This window comes from Cervus elaphus, chromosome 9 (genome assembly GCF_910594005.1).
Source record: "Cervus elaphus chromosome 9, mCerEla1.1, whole genome shotgun sequence".
Taxonomy (NCBI): domain Eukaryota; kingdom Metazoa; phylum Chordata; class Mammalia; order Artiodactyla; family Cervidae; genus Cervus; species Cervus elaphus.
In genome coordinates, this window is record NC_057823.1 from 10,658,483 (window position 1) to 10,671,711 (window position 13,229).

The 13,229-nt window shown below is 50.2% G+C and overlaps 1 non-coding gene across 1 annotated transcript; it reads left to right on the plus strand.

The window, feature by feature from the left end:
• Window positions 1-12,415: 12,415 nt before the first annotated feature.
• LOC122701183 lies at window positions 12,416-12,541 on the plus strand. Its single transcript, XR_006343017.1, has one exon. It is a non-coding gene; the product is annotated as a U6atac minor spliceosomal RNA (small nuclear RNA).
• Window positions 12,542-13,229: the final 688 nt, after the last annotated feature.

Below are 13,229 nucleotides of genomic sequence, written 5' to 3' on the forward strand. Positions count from 1 at the left end.
TACACGATACAGTGTGGATGAACCTCAAATTCATCACCCAGAGCGAAAGAAGCCAGATATGGAAGGTCTCATAGTGCATAATTCCATTTATATGAAATGTCCAGAAGAGGCAAATTCATCAAGACAGGAAGCAGCCTAGTGGCTCCAGGGGCTGAGGGAGGGGTTACGAGAAGGGACTGCTCATGAGAACAGGGTTCCCTTTTGGGGTGATGAAAATGATCTACAATTAGATACTGCTGGTGGTTGCACAATTTTGTAAATGCACAAAGTGCCCCTGAATTGTTTGTTCACTTTAAGATGGTTCGTTTCATGTCATGTGAATTTCAGCTTACTTACAAAAAAAAAAAAAAAAAAGATTTTTTAGCTGTGTGGCAGTGTCCTGGGGCTGGTTTCTGGGGCGGGGGGTGCATAAAATTTCAGATGGTGAAGCCTTGTGCTATGATCTGATTTTCTTGGCCGAGGACGGGATGTGCCCCTGTCCATTAGACAGTCAGTGCTCCGTGGGGAGAACTGCTTCCACAGCTGGGGCGAGGTGGTCCCACCCTGCTGTAATGAAATGCCTGCTTGCTTTAGCTCTGCCTGCCTGCTGGACCTTGCACTACACACACGCCACGCCCCCGCCCAGCTCCGTCCCCTTACAGAATCCTCCTAAGGGCCATTGTGAGCCCATTTCCCAGATGATGAATTGAGGCTCAGATTCCCCTGGTCATCCAGACAGACGGCAGCAGCCGAGCCCCGGTGCATCAGGTCTGGCTGGCTCCAGTGCCGTGTGCTCGGTATACCCCCAAGCCCTTGCTTTCGGACCTAGGATCCCTCCCTCCCACAAGGGTGGTGTGGCAGGGGCTGGGGTGCGGCCACACGCCTCCGCACACACCCACTCACGTGGCTGGGCTCCTGCTGCCCTGGGTCTGCTGGGAAGCCGTGCCAGGTGCAACCTGTTTCCCTTGGAAGGGAGCCGAGCCGAAGTGGGATGGGAAATGCTCTCAGCGTCTGATTGAGGCGGGGTGGGCGATAGGCTCTGTGGGAACTGCTGGGGGAGCAGCAGGGAACATTCTGAGCTTCACGGGGAGGGGGGCCAGGGCAGCCCCTGCTGGGTGATCGCTAGGCACATCGCTCCTGCTCTCAACCTCAGTTTTCTGCCGTGAAATGGGCTTTATGAGAGCTACTGCCTCTCGGAGCAAATCTGAGGGATTACTGTTGTTGTTTAGTCACTAGGTCGTGTCCGACTCTTTGCAACCCCACGGACTGTAGCCCGCCAGGCTCCTCTGTCCATAGCATTTCCCAGGCAAGAATTTTGGATCCCCTTCTCCAGGGGATCTTCCTGATCCTGAGATCAAACAGGTGTCTCCTGCATTGGCAGGTGGATTCTTTACCACTGAGCCACCTGGGAAGGCCAGTGTGAGGGATGGATGAGAGAACTAGGGCTTCAGGCAAGGGGGAGCCCTGCTTGGCAGGTGCAAGTTGGGACAGGAAGGACTGTTTGGAGCCTAGATGGGACAAGCAAGAAACACTCTGGGCTCCAGATGGTAAAGAATCTGCCTGAGATGCAGGAGACCTGGGTTCAATCCCTGGGTCAGGAAGATCTCCTGGAGAAGGGCATGGCAACCCACTCCAGTATTCTTGCCTGGAGAATCCCATGGACAGAGGAGCCTGGTGGGCTACAGTCCATGGGGTCGCAAACAGCCGCACACCGCTGAGCAATTAACACTTTCCCTGGTGGTCTAGTGGTTAGAACTGCACTTCCACTGCAGGGGCCCGGGGTTCGATCTCTGGTCAGAGGAAGTTCCGCATGCCTCACGGTGCAGCCAAAAAGAAAAAAAAAAAGCAAACAGTATGTTTTGGCAGTTCCTCAAAAAATTGAAAATAGAGTTGCAACAGATGAATTGATAAACCCAATGTGGCATATATGTTTGATGAGCTATTATTCAGCCTTTAAAAGGAAGGAAATCCTGACACCTGCTGCAGGTGGAGAGAACCGGGAGGATGTCACACTGAGTGGAAGAAGCTGGTCGTGAAAGGACAGATACTGTGTGATCCCACTTCTGTGGGAGCTCGAAGGTAGTCACGTTCGTAGAGACAGGAAGTAGAATGGGAGTTGCCAGGGAAGGAGGGAAATGAGGGGGTTAGCATTTAATGGGGACAGAGTTTCAGTTTTGCAAGATTAAAAACTCTGTAGATGGACAGTGGTGATGGTTGCACAACAGTGTGAATGTACTTAATGTCATGACCTGTGGTCTTTAAAATGGCTAAGACGGCAGGACAGCCCTGGGGGTCCAGTGACTGACTGTGCGCCCCATGCAGAGGCCCGGGCTTGGGCCCTGGTCAGGGAACTCGATCTCACGTGCCGCAACTAAGAGTTCCCACGCTCCTAAACCAAACGATTCTGCATGCCGCAATGAAAACTGAAGATGCCACATGCTGCAACTAAAAGCTGGCAAGCCGAACAAATAAATAAGTGCATGTGTGCATGCGTGTGCATGTGTGTGTGTGCACGCGCTAGTCGCCCAGTCGGTTCCGACTCTCTGCAGCCTCACGGAATGTAACTCCTCTGTCCATGGAATTTTATAGGCAAGAATACTAGAGTGGGTTGCCATGCCCTCCTTCAGGGGAATCTTCCCAACCCAGGAATTGAACCCTTATCTCTTGCATCTCCTGCATTGGCAGGTGGAGTCTTTACCACTAGTGCCACCTGGGAAATTTTACAAATTGGCTAAGCTGGTGAATTTTATGTCTTATCATGATTTTAAGAAAGAAGAAAAGAGCCCAATGATCCCTCCTGTTGGAGCTGCTCTGGGCTCAGACTGCACTAGAGGAAGTTACCAGGTTTGTCTCTCTGATTAGAAGACCACCAAACCATCTGCCTGCCAAGCTCCAGCTCATCCTACAAAACCCAGCTCGAACACCCCCTCCTCCAGGCAGCCCTCTCGGATCCCCCAAGTAGATCCTGCTTTGCCACTGGCCCCCCAGCCCTCCCCTCTTCTGGCTCATCCCTGACCTCTCTGAGATGGGGTGTCTGTCTGGCTCAGTCAAGGGATGAGGCTGAACTGATGAGAAGTCGGGGAGTGGGGAATCCTGCTTTGAGGATAGGAGAGTACAGGGTGACAGCAAGGGAGAGAGGCTTGGGAACCAAGACCATTTGTTCAGTAGGCATTGACCGCCCCTCCCACACCTGCCACGTGCCCTGGGGAGCTCCCGCTGTGGGGGACACAGTAGGACACACAGCGTGTGGTCAGGACTGGGCTGGGGCTGAGCGGCAGGGAGGGACCTTTGGCTCTGCCTCAGTGATGCCGGCACCTGGCCTGGCCCTGCCAGGGGGAGCTGGAGGCCCCGGCCGGGAGAGAGAGAGGCAGAAAGGACTGTCCCTTCGAGGCTGGGCTGGAGAGGGTGAATGCGTGTCTGTGTCCTGTAGGTGTGAGCTGTGCGTGTGTATCCTTCTGTGCATCTGTGTTGTAGGTGTGTCTCTCCATGTCTGTCGTGTGTATATCTGTGTGTTGTATGTGTCTCTGTGTGTGTATGCATGTGTGTGTGATGCACCCGTGTGTGTGTGTGGGTGTGTGCACATGCACACGTGCGTATGTGGCAATTTTGAGGAACTGAATCCCCCGCTCAGATGCGTTTGCTGCCCAGAGACTACGGGAAGTCTCTCCACACCGTCATCACCCCCACACCCTCCCTATCCCACAGTCCCGTGTCCCCAAGCCTTCTTGGCTCTCGGGCCACACTCCAAATCCGACCTTTTCTCTCCGTCACCCAGCACCTCTGGCCTCCCCACCTCCCTCCTGCCTGGCTTCACCCCTCTCCCATCAGCCACCAGGGGAAGCTGTGAAAACCTCAACCTCTCTGGGACTCCCCATCCCCTTCCCCTGGGGCTCCTGGTCTTTGTTCTCCCCGCCACGCCCAGCCTCGGCCTCAGCCCTGAGCTCCCCGGGGATGTCTCCCCAGCCCGTGCCAGGCTGAGGCGTCCCTGCCCTCACACGACCCCCCACATGCTGTCAGTATGGGGATAACTGTTGTCCCCGCCCCTTACCTCATGCTCTCCAGAGCAGAGGTTTTTTGGTCTGGTACCGTTGCCTCTCTGCATTGAGAATGAGATCTGGTGCTCAATAAATACCCAAATGAGTGAATGAATGAATGAGTGTGGGAGGAGGGCCTGGAGAGGTCAGAGGAGCCAGATCCAGCAGGTACTCACCTGAGGGCCTAGACAAGGGACTGATGTTCAGAAGCTATCTGAACACCTAAGGGGGGCCACAAGTGGTCTTAGAAGCATTGTTTTGGTGTGGGCTGGACAAGAGGCAAATGCCAGGTATGTGGGGTTGTGTCAGGAGCCGGGCTTGTCCAGTGGAGATGGTGGAGATGCAGGGGCTTGGGCTAGGTGGGGATGGGAGGCAGGGGAGAAGCGGGGGAGCTGAAATTCGGGAGGTGAAAAGGGCAGGACAGTCAGTGATACATGCTCCTTTAGTTCCCGTTTGTGCCTTGAGTTGGCTGGGCAATCGCTCACTCAGGCTGAGGAGGCAAAGGAGAATGTTGAGTTCTTCTGGGGATCCCTTGACTCTGTGGCCATTTCCTGTGAGGAGGGAGGACCTGGAGACTTTGTTTCCAGATCAAGCTGAGATAGAGGATCCCCCGAGGGAATAGAGAAGAAACAGTGGTAGACAAAACACAGGAGATGGTGGCCTGGAAGCCAAGGACAGAGGCCCCCCACCTTCAAACAGGTGGGTGTGGTCTGCACTCCTGTACTTCCCAGAGGGGATCTTGGCATAGAATCCAATGGGCAAGGACTTCCCTGGTGGTCCAATGGCTAAGACTCTGGGCTCCCAATGCAGGGAGCCTGGGTTTGATCCCTGGTCAGGGAACTAGATCCCACATGCTACTAAAGATCATGCATGCCACAGTGAAGATCAAAGATCCCATGTGTCTCAACTAAGACCCGGCACAGCCAAATAAGTAAATATATTTAAAAAAAAAAAAAAAAGAAAGAAAGAAAATCTGGTGGGCACAGAGTCCCAAAGCAGTGGAGTTGGAACATGCATGAACCACAGCCCCACCTGCAGGCATGAAATGGAAAAGACTGGCCCCTAAGTGCTGGTGAAGGCGTGGAGCAGCTGGAACTCTCTCTCACTGCTGTGGGAGGTAAAACGGCCCAGCCACCTTGCAAGATGGTTTGGCAGTGTCCACGGAGCATAGGTTTCCCCCTCCTCTATAACCGAGATTTCACACCCTTCGGTATTTACCCGCAAGAGATGAAAACACGCAGCAGCCACAAGACCTGGGCACACATGCTTGGAGCAGCTCTGAACACAAGCCAGACGCCCAGTGACAGGACTGAGCCCACAAACTGCCGAGTCGCTCCATCCCACAGTTGTGCGGTGGGACAGTATACAGCGAAGGAAAAGGATCGGGCGATGTGGGTGAGTCTTGACGTTATGATGATGAGCAAAAGCAGACAGATCCCAAACAGGACACATGGTGTGAGGCTGTGTATCTGAAGTTCAAGAATAGGCAAAATGAACCAATGGTGTTGGCCAACAGGATAGTTCCTTCTGGGAGGCAGCATGAGAGATACGGCCCAGGGGATGGAGGGCTGCTATGTGTTGATTTGAACATCCACAGAGTTAAAAATGCATCAGGCTATGCACTCAGATCTGAGGATCTGAGTATTTGGCACAAACTTCTGTGTATCTCTCAATCCAAAGGTAAATATACACAGTCACTAAAAACTCAGATGGTAAAGAATCTGCCTGCAATGCAGGAGACCTGGTTCCGATCCCTGGGTCAGGGAAATCCCCTGGAGGAGGAAACGGCAACCCACTCCAGTATTCTTGCCTGGAGAATTCCATGGACATGGGAGCCTGGCAGGCTATAGATAGTCCATGGGGTCGCAAAGAGTCAGACATGACTAAGCACAAATAGGCAAAAATAATTTGGTCAGCACCTGAAATACATGAGATTTGCTGGGGTAGGGAGGTTGGGCAGTGATTACTGAAAATAACTTGCTGGAAATTTCCAAGCATGATATTCCCAGTTTGGCCAAGAGCCATGACCTTTTAGTCTTATATAAAAAAAAAAAAACAAAAAAAAAACCCCAGTTAAATGCCTCAAAAAAACATGGAATTACCTTATGATCCAGAAGTTCCAGTCTTAGGTACAAAACCAAAAGAACTGAAGGCAAGGATGCAAATAGATATTTTTGCACCCATGTTATTAAGAGCACAATTCCCCTTAGCCAAAAGGTGGAAACAACTCAAGTATCCGTTGACAGATGAGTGGATGAACGTTTGGTAAGCCCACCCAATGGAATATTATTCTGCCATAGAAAGGAAAGCAGTGACACGTCATACAGTGTGGATGTGTCTTGAAAACATCATGCCGAGTAAAAGCAGCCAGACAAAAAAGACCACACAGTGCGTGATTCCATTTACATGAAATGAAGAGAACAGGCAAAACCACAGAGATGGGAAGCAGATCGGTGGTTGCCAGGGACTGAGGGAGGAGGATGGGGAGTGACCGCTCATGGGGACAGATTTCTACTTGAGGTGGTGAAAGTTCTGGAATTCGATAGAGGTTGCAGCTGCACAAAGTTGCTTGTCTCTCGTTCTTTATTTCTTCTAGGTCCTTGTTAGCTCTGTTAGTGTCCTTCCTTATCACATAATATTCTTTGTTTTAAGGTCTATTTTGTCTGACACAAGAATTGCTATCCAGGCTCTTTTGAGTTCCATTTGCAAGGAATATCTTTTTCCATCCTCTCACTTTCAGTCTGTATGGATCTCTAGGTCTGAAGCGGGTCTCTTGTAGACAGCATATAAATGGGTCTTGTTTTTGTATCCAGCCAGCCAGTCAGTGTCTTTTGGTTGAAGCGTTTAACCCATTTACATTTAAAGTAATTATTGACATATGTGTTCCTATTGGTATTTTCTTAATTGTTTCGGGTTTATTTCTGTAGGTCTTTTCCTTCTCTTATGTTTTCTGCCTACGGGAGTCCCTTCAGCATTTGTTGTAAAGCTGGCTGGGTGGTGCTGAATTCTCTTAACTTTTGCTTGTCTGTAAAGCGTTTGATTTCTCCATCAATTTTGAATGAAATCCTTGCCAGGTAGAGTAATCTTGGTTGTAGATTTTTCCCTCTCAGTACTCTGAATATATCCTGCCACTCCCTTCTGGCCTATAGAGGTTCTGCTGAAAGACCAGCTGTTAGTCATACAGGGTTTCCCTTTTCTGTTGCTTGTTTCTGCACAGTACTGTGGATGCACTAGATGCCCTAGGATTGCCCACTTCAAAAGGGTATGTGAATGGTGAGATTATGTGAATTTCACCTCAGCTGAAAAAACAGCACTGCCTGCCAATGCCGGAGACTCAGGTTCAGTCCCTGGGCAGGGGAGATCCCCTGCAGGAGGAAACAGCAACCCACTCCAGGATGCTTGCTTGGAGAATGCCATGGACAGAGGAGCCTGGTGGGCTACAGTCCACGGGGTCGCAAAGGGTCAGACACGACTGAGCACACAGCACACACACACAAACAACAGTGCATTGTAACACCGAGGTCTTACACCTTCTAAAAGGATCCTGGCCCCTTGGAAAGGGCAACGAGTCATTCCTACTTGGTGGACAACAACCTAGAACTGATTTCTTCTAACAAAATGGCATGCAGAAGCTCCCTGTGGTCATGGACTCAGGCCCAGAGAGGGTCGGGAGTCTGCTTGAGGCCACACAGCAAGGCTCGGCTTTGGACCGGGGCTCCCTGGTGAGCATGAATGAGGCACAGACCCAGCTCCCCACCTGTTGAGTGGCTGGAAGTGGGTGAGGGGTACCCTGCCTGCTCTCCCCCAGGAGCCCCCCACGCCCCCAGGAGGCAGCACTGGGTATGGAGCACATGTACGGTCCTGGTGCCCTGGGGACTGCTCCAGCCTGTCTTTGGGCCTCAGTTTCCCCATGCGGGGCTGCGAGGTTCAGGCAGGTACGGGGCCACCTACACTAGCTAAGTTCCCCTGAGTTTGGGAGAGTCGGCCTGAGCCCTTGGTGGCCCTGACTTGATCCTTCCAGCCAGGACAGGCTGCTCAGTGGGTATCACAGGCCCTGCCTGAGATCAGAGTCCCCGTGCCTCTGCCCACCCTCCATCCGTCCGGGGCTGAGAGGGCACAGCCAGGCCATCTGGGAGCAGTCAGAACCCAAAACCTTTCCAGGATGCACCCAAGCCTCAGTCTCTATGTCTGTCCTGCTCAGGCGGAATGAGAATCCCTCACACAGGATACAGGTGCTTGGGGGCAGCTCTGTGCTCAGAGAAGGCCTGATCCTTCCCATCCCCAGGTCTGTCCCACCCACCTTTCTCTGGGGCCTTGGACCTGCACTATTCGAAGGGATCCAAGCATTTACTTATGACCTGTGGGTGCCTCCTGGTGGTCATGGCTGGCAGAGCCTTGTGGGAGTGTCCACAGGCTTGAAGCTCAGCTCAGCACTGCCCGGGACCCTGGGGACACAGCAAGGATAAACCAGACAGGGGATCCTTCCCTTCGGGGGGCTTCTAGGCAGATCAGGGACACAGGAAATGTGGAACAAAGAACTACTGTTTGTAGGAACAAGCTGGCGTGGCTGGGGGAAGTTGAGATTTGAGTTAAGCTGTGTCAGGAAAGAGGTGGCCAAGAGATGGGTACACAAGACAAGGCGGGGGGAACAGTGGGTGCACGGGTTCCAAGGCAGAAACAAACCCGGGGCAGAGATGTGGGGATGGAAAAAACACAGGGGAGGAGGGGAAATCTGGAGGGAATGGGGCCGGACACTCAGGAGGAGAGGGACGGTCTTACTCTGAGGGCACTGGGGAGCCATGGTAGGATTTTGAGCAAGGGTGGGACATGATCCCAATTAGTCTTTATTCAGAGTGATCTTAGGGGACTTCCCTGGTGGTGCAGTGGATTAGAATCCGCCTGCCAATGCAGAGGATTTGGGTTCAATCCCTGGTCTGGAAAGATTCCACATGCCAAGAAGGAATGTAGCCCCCGAGCCACAACTACCGAGCCTGCTCTCTGCCTTTCTCGCAACTAGAGCGGCAACGAAGACCCAGCACAACCAAAAATAAATCTTTTTTTTTTTTTAAAAGAGTGAGCCTAGGCTTGTCACAAAAACACTGGTGATAGTTTAACATGTGTGCACCACTGACCAGAAGAAATAAAACTTGACAATTGCAATCGAGGTTCATGGTCCCCAGCTCAGCCCTGGACACGTCTGTCGCTGCCCCAGAAGGTGATGTCTAGAATTTGGAGTTAGTCTTTCTCTTGTGTGTGTGTGTGTATTAGTCGCTCAGTCATGTCCGACTCTTTGCGACCCCATGGACTGTAGTCTGCCAGGCTCCTCTGTCCATGGGATTTCCCAGGCAAGAAGACTGGAGTAGGTTGCCATTCCCATTCCATTCCCTTCTCCAGGGGCTCTTCCTGACCCAGGGATCCAACCCGGGTCTCCCGAATTGCAGGCAGATTCTTTACCATCTGAGCCACCAAGGAAGCCTGTCTTTCCCTTATATGATTTTGCATTTTATTATATACTATGTGGCCCTAAGGGCTTCCCAGGTGGTACTAGTGCTAAAGAATCTGCCTACCAATGCAGGAGACGTGGGTTCGTTCCTTGGGTTGGGAAGATCCCCTGGAAGAGGAAATGGCAACCCACTCCAGTATTCTGGCCTGGGGAATCCCATGAACAGAAGAGCCTGTTGGGCTACAGTCCACGGGGTCCCAGAGAGTCGAACATGACAGCATGTGAATCAGTGAACCATGTGGCTATAAATGTAGTGCTGTTTTACGTGAGTTTAAACTTTGTATGAATGGGGAGGGGACACATCCTCCTGCGGTTTGCTCGTTTCATCAACAAGGTTGATGGATTTCTAGTTGTGTGTTTCACTGGTTTTTAGGCTTTGAAAGACTGAGGCACAGCAGGTGTACACCAAGGGTTAAAGCGCATGCCTCAGTGCTCGTGAGCTGCGTGCCCATAAGCAGCACCCAGGTGACTGTGTAGAAATCTACCTCCCATCATTCCAGAAGGTTCCGTCTGGTCGGCAGCCTCCTGGCCCCAGCAGCTGCTGTTTTCGTGCGTGGGGTGATTCTGTGATGTTACGGGCGAGCTCCTGTGGCTTTGTCAAGAGTCATAACTCTCCCATTGTGTAGCTCATCCACTCCTTGCGTTTCTAGTCTGAAGCTCTCGTGTGTCAGGCTGCTGTGAACTTTGGAGCCCCTCTCTTTTCATGATATGTGTGCTCAGCTGTCTGGGATGAATGCCCAGGGGTGAAATGGCAGAATCGCAGCCTGGGCAAAGAGTCAACTGTGGTAAGACTACTGGGCGGAGCTGAGAGATGTGTTAGCATTCCCAGCCCTGGGCCGTTCACTGAGTGAGCAGAATATTCACGTGGATGAATTGACAACAGTTCTGCCATCATCTCACCAGTTCCCATTTGGTTGTTTTCCATTGTTAGCTCTTACATGGCCATGGTGAGTGTTCTTGGACCGCTTGTGCTTGTGTGAGGGGCATGGGTGGGGGGCTGCGATGGAGTTTGGGCCTGGGCAAGGGGAAAACAATGGCATCCTTACTTTAAGTTAATTAAAATTAATGAAAATTCAGGCTTCCCATATGGCTCGGTGGTAAAGAATCAGCCTGCCAAGCAGGAGACGCAGGTTATATCCCTGGGTCAGGATGATACCCTGGAGGAGGAAATGGCAACCTGCTCCAGTATTCTTGCCTGAAAAATCCCGTGGACAGAGGAGCCTCTAGGGCTATAGTGCATGTGGTCGCAAAGAGTCAGACACCACTGCACTCAGCGACTGAGCACGCAATTAAAATTCAGCATTTCTGAGCCAGGGCTATGAAATCTCAAGCGGCTTGTGGGGGTATTGATTCCTGGCCCTTCTTCCCTGCTCTGAGCTCCTGCCAGAGAAGGCCATTAACACACATTTACTTCTGTGCTTCTTGAAGCGCAGAACCTCCAAGGACTTCCAAGACGAGCACTTTCTGATGTGCGTATTTAGATGCTCAGTCGCGTCTGACTGTTTGTAACCCCATGGACTGCAGCTCGCCAGGCTCCTCTGTTCTTGGGGATTCTCCAGGCAAGAATGGGTTGCCACGCCCTCCTCCAGGGGAGCTGCCTGACCCAGGGATTGCACTCATATCTCTTAGGTAGCCTGCGGTGGCATGTGGATCCTTTACCACTAGGGCCACCTGGGAAGCACTTTCTGATGCTTGATGGTAAGCAGCTTCTGTCTATTCCTACACCTGTTCCTGTTAGAAATGTCTGCTATATCTAAGTGTTCCCTTCCCAAATTTACTGATGTGGTTCAGTTTGGTGGTGGGATGAGTTACGTGGCTCAATTAGACTCTGTGGGAAGATATCTTCCTAAGAGTAAACCCTGCTTAGTCATGTTGTAATACTGACTGCCACTCAATTCTGATTGCTAATATTCTGTTTGGAAGCTCTAAACTAAGGCTCGTCTACAGTTGCCTTTTTTTTTTTTTTTTCCTATCTTTAACTTGAGTATTTGAGTACTCAAACTTTAATTTGAGTATTCAAGTGCTGGCTCCTTCAAAGAATGAACTGGGGAGCTTTCCACCATTTTGACTGCCTGGAATTAGAGTCATCTGATTTTAATATGGACCTTCGTTGGCAAAGTAATGTCTCTGCTTTTTAATACGCTGTCTAGGTTGGTCATAACTTTCCTTCCAAGGAGTAAGCGTCTTTTAATTTCATGGCTGCAATCACCATTGGCAGTGATTTTGGAGCATAAAAAAATAAAGTCAGCCACTGTTTCCACTGTTTCCCCAACTATTTGCCATGAAGTGATGGGACTGGATGCCATCAACAAAGGTCTGTCTAGTCAAGGCTATGGTTTTTCCAGTAGTCATGTATGGATGTGAGAGTTGGACTATAAAGAAAGCTGAGCGCCGAAGAATTGATGCTTTTGAACTGTAGTGTTGGAGAACACTCTTGAGAGGCCCTTGGACTGCAAGGAGATCCAACCAGTCCACCCTAAAGGAAATCAGTCCCGAGTGTTCATTGGAAGGACTGATGTTGAAGCTGAAACTCCAATATTTTGGTCACCTGACGCAAAGAGCTGACTCATTTGAAAAGACCCTGATGTTGGGAAAGATTGAAGGCAGGAGGAGAAGGGGACGACAGGATGAGATGGTTGGATGGCATCACCGACTCAATGGACATGAGTTTGGGTAAACTCTGGGAGTTGGTGATGGACAGGGAGGCCTGGCGTGCTGCAGTTACGGGGTCGCAAAGAGTCGGACACGACTGAATGACTGAACTGAATTGATTTTAGTACATTAAATTGGGGGGATTTTAATATTATACTTGTAATGTTCCTTTAAAAAAATGTACAATTTAACAGAATTATGAGGCAACCATCTGTGTCACCACCACCCACTTGAGAAATAGAATATGGTGTTGTATGAAAGGAGAGAAGGTCAGCACTCCCTTTAACAAGGATGGAAGAGGCCCTTGGGCCTGACAACATCCATACCGTTAAGGCATTGCCTCCTACTTCATGGCATCTAACCACTGTTTTTATTGGACCTAATTAAACTTAAAAGTTTTTGCACAGCAAAGGAAACCATAAACAAGATGAAAAGACAACCACCAGAATGGGAGAAAATAATTGCAAATGAAGCAACTGACAAAGGATTAATCTCCAGCTCATGCAGCTCAGTATCAGAAGAATAAACAACCCAATCAAAAACTAAAAATAAAACGACCATATGATCCAACAATCCCACTACTGAGCAAACTCCAAGAAGACCATTATTGAAAAACACACATGTACACCAGTGTTCACTGCAGCACTATTTACTGCAGCCAGGACATGCACAATCTAGTTGTCTGTCTACAGATGAATGGATAAAGAAGTTGTGGTGCATATACACAATGGAGTATTACTCAGCCATAAAAAGGAATGGATTTTAGTTAGTTTGAGTGAGGTGGATGAACCCAGAGCCTGTTATTACAGAGTGAAGTAAGTCAGAAAGAGAAAAAACAAATATTGTATATTAATGCATACGTATGGAATCTAGAAAAAATGGTACTGATGAACCTATTCGCAGGGCAGGAATAGAGACTCAGATATAGAGACGAGATTATGGACACAGTGGGGGCAGGAGAGGGTGGGACAAATCGAGAGTAGCATTGAAATATATATATTACCATACGTAAAATGGATAGCTAATGGGAAGTTGTTGTATAACACATCAACCTGATGCTC